Consider the following 4,174-nt stretch of genomic DNA (forward strand, 5'->3'; position numbering starts at 1 on the left):
TCTTCCCCGTTCCAGGATGTATTGAGTATCTGGTTTTATGAGCTTCTCTAAGTACCATTTCTCTCATATCTCTAAATTTTGGTACCCAAATCCTTTCAGCCCTATACCGGGTTCCGTCTTCCCGAATATTAAGATGCTTCTCCGATCCTTTGGGTATTTCATCCTTTAAATTTCCCTCTTTTAAAACTCCTTGTTGCGCCTCCTTTATTTGAGTAGTAATGTTATTATGAATCATTATATTCATAGATTTTACTCGAATGGGTTCTCTGTCCTTCCTGCTCAAGGCATCGGCTACCACATTTGCCTTCCCCGGGTGGTAACGAATCTCAAAGTCGTAATCATTCAATAATTCAATCCACCTACGCTGCCTCATATTCAGTTGTTTCTGATTAAATATGTGTTGAAGACTTTTGTGGTCGGTATATATAATACTTTTGACCCCATATAAGTAGTGCCTCCAAGTCTTTAATGCAAAAACAACCGCGCCTAATTCCAAATCATGCGTCATATAATTTTGTTCGTGAATCTTCAATTGTCTAGACGCATAAGCAATCACCTTCGTTCGTTGCATTAATACACAACCGAGACCTTGCTTTGATGCATCACAATAAATCACAAAATCATCATTCCCTTCAGGCAATGACAATATAGGTGCCGTAGTTAGCTTTTTCTTCAATAACTGAAACGCTTTCTCTTGTTCATCATTCCATTCAAATTTCTTCCCTTTATGCGTTAATGCAGTCAAGGGTTTTGCTATTCTGGAAAAGTCTTGGATGAACCTTCTGTAGTAACCAGCTAGTCCTAAAAACTGGCGTATGTGTTTCGGAGTTTTCGGGGTTTCCCACTTTTCAACAGTTTCTATCTTTGCCGGATCCACCTTAATACCTTCTTTGTTCACTATGTGACCGAGGAATTGAACTTCTTCCAACCAAAATGCACACTTTGAAAACTTAGCGTACAATTCTTCCTTCCTCAATACTTCTAACACCTTTCTCAAATGTTCACCGTGTTCTTGATCATTCTTTGAGTAAATAAGTATGTCATCAATGAAAACAATGACAAACTTGTCAAGGTATGGTCCACACACTCGGTTCATAAGGTCCATGAACACAGCTGGTGCATTAGTTAAACCAAACGGCATGACCATAAACTCGTAATGACCGTAACGTGTTCTGAAAGCAGTCTTTGGAATATCATCTTCTTTCACCCGCATTTGATGATACCCGGAACGTAAGTCAATCTTTGAATAAACAGACGAGCCTTGTAGTTGATCAAATAAGTCATCGATTCTCGATAGTGGGTAGCGGTTCTTGATGGTAAGTTTGTTCAACTCTCGGTAGTCGATACACAACCTGAATGTACCATCTTTCTTCTTGACAAACAAAACAGGAGCTCCCCACGGTGATGTGCTTGGTCGAATGAAACCACGCTCTAAAAGTTCTTGTAATTGGCTTTGCAGTTCTTTCATCTCGCTGGGTGCGAGTCTGTAAGGAGCACGAGCTATTGGTGCAGCTCCTGGTACAAGATCTATTTGAAATTCAACGGATCGATGTGGGGGTAATCCCGGTAATTCTTTCGGAAATACATCGGGAAATTCTTTTGCAATGGGAACATCATTGATGCTCTTTTCTTCAGTTTGTACTTTCTCGACGTGTGCTAGAACAGCATAGCAACCTTTTCTTATTAGTTTTTGTGCCTTCAAATTACTAATAAGATGTAGCTTCGTGTTGCCCTTTTCTCCGTACACCATTAAGGGTTTTCCTTTTTCTCGTATAATGCGAATTGCATTTTTGTAACAAACGATCTCCGCTTTCACTTCTTTCAACCAGTCCATACCGATTATCACATCAAAACTCCCTAACTCTACTGGTATCAAATCAATCTTAAATGTTTCGCTAACCAGTTTAATTTCTCGATTCCGACATATATTATCTGCTGAAATTAATTTACCATTTGCTAATTCGAGTAAAAATTTACTATCCAAAGGCGTCAATGGACAACTTAATTTAGCACAAAAATCTCTACTCATATAGCTTCTATCCGCACCCGAATCAAATAAAACGTAAGCAGATTTATTGTCAATAAGAAACGTACCCGTAACAAGCTCCGGGTCTTCCTGTGCCTCTACCGCATTAATATTGAAAACTCTTCCACGGCCTTGTCCATTCGTGTTCTCCTGGTTCGGGCAATTTCTAATAATGTGGCCTGGTTTTCCACATTTATAACAAACTACATTGGCATAACTTGCTCCGACACTACTTGCTCCGCCATTACTCGTTCCGACACCATTTGTTCCTTTCGTTCTATTAACCCCTGGTCCGTAGACCTCACACTTCGCCGCGCTATGACCATTTCTTTTACACTTGTTGCAAAATTTGGTGCAGAACCCCGAGTGATTCTTTTCACACCTTTGGCATAGCTGCTTCTGATTGTTGTTGTTGTTGCGGTTATTATTGTTGTTGGGATGATTGTTGTAGTTGCTGTTGTTGTTGTTGTTGTTGGGCCGTTTGTTGTAGTTGCGATTGATATTGCGATTGTTGGGATAATTGTTGCGATTATTGTTGTAATTGCTGTTGTTGTTGTATTGGTGATTCTTATCACCGTTTTCCTCCCACTTTCTTTTGACTTGCTTCACATTGGCCTCTTCAGCAGTCTGTTCTTTAATTCTTTCTTCAATCTGGTTCACTAGTTTGTGAGCCATTCTACATGCCTGTTGTATGGAGGCGGGCTCGTGTGAACTTATATCTTCTTGGATTCTTTCCGGTAATCCTTTCACAAACGCGTCGATCTTCTCTTCCTCATCTTCGAATGCTCCCGGACACAATAGGCACAATTCTGTGAATCGTCTTTCGTACGTGGTAATATCAAATCCTTGGGTTCGTAACCCTCTAAGTTCTGTCTTGAGCTTATTGACCTCGGTTCTGGGACGGTACTTCTCGTTCATCAAGTGCTTGAATGCTGACCACGGTAGTGCGTACGCATCATCTTGTCCCACTTGCTCTAGATAGGTATTCCACCATGTTAACGCAGAACCTGTGAAGGTATGCGTAGCGTACTTCACTTTGTCCTCTTCAGTACACTTACTTATGGCAAACACCGATTCAACCTTCTCGGTCCACCGTTTCAATCCGATCGGTCCTTCGGTTCCATCAAATTCCAAAGGTTTGCAGGCAGTGAATTCTTTGTAGGTGCATCCTACACGATTTCCTGTACTGGTAGATCCAAGGTTATTGTTGGTATGTAGCGCAGCCTGTACTGCGGCTATGTTTGAAGCTAGAAAAGTACGGAATTCCTCTTCATTCATATTCACGGTGTGTCGAGTAGTCGGTGCCATTTCCTTCAAAATAGTTAAATGGAACAAGTTAATCATACAGAATATTAAGAGTAGTTAATAGTATTTCGTAGCATATTATGAACTCATTTATAAAAGCTTTTTCTTCATATTAGCGTTTTATAAGTTTAAATTCGGGTAGTACCTACCCGTTAAGTTCATACTTAGTAGCTAATATACAATTCAACTACTACAATTCTATATGAAAAACTGATTGTAATAATATTTCGCGTTCAAACTTTTATACAATATTTTACAAACTTACAATACCGCTTATTTTACATAAAGCATGAAATATAGCATACAATAACTTTGATACAAGATAGTTGTGAAGACAATTCTAGCTAGTACACAAGTCGTTCAGCAAAGGCAATAAAGACACGTAATTCATACGTCCAGAAACAAGTCATGCATTCTGGTTTTACTAGGACTACTTCCCATCCTTGGTCTTGTGCAACATAACCGTTATGGCCGTTGATAAGACAGCGTGTTGTAACGTCATCAAAGGGACGAGGGTTACGTAATGTCCAACAGTCCCGTAATAATCTAAAAACCTCATTTCTTACCCCAATTACCGACTCCGTCACTTGTGGAAACGTTTTGTTTAATAGTTGTAGCCCGATGTTCTTGTTCTCACTTTGGTGAGAAGCGAACATTACTAATCCGTAAGCATAACATGCTTCTTTATGTTGCATGTTAGCCGCTTTTTCTAAATCACGAAGTCCAATATTCGGATATATTGAGTCAAAATAATTTCTTAACCCGTTGCATAAAATAGCATTTGGGTTCCCCGCAATATATGCGTCAAAGTAAACACATCGTAACTTATGGGTTTCCCAATGT

Source organism: Rutidosis leptorrhynchoides, chromosome 2 (assembly GCF_046630445.1).
Source record: "Rutidosis leptorrhynchoides isolate AG116_Rl617_1_P2 chromosome 2, CSIRO_AGI_Rlap_v1, whole genome shotgun sequence".
In the NCBI taxonomy this organism is placed as follows: Eukaryota; Viridiplantae; Streptophyta; class Magnoliopsida; order Asterales; family Asteraceae; genus Rutidosis; species Rutidosis leptorrhynchoides.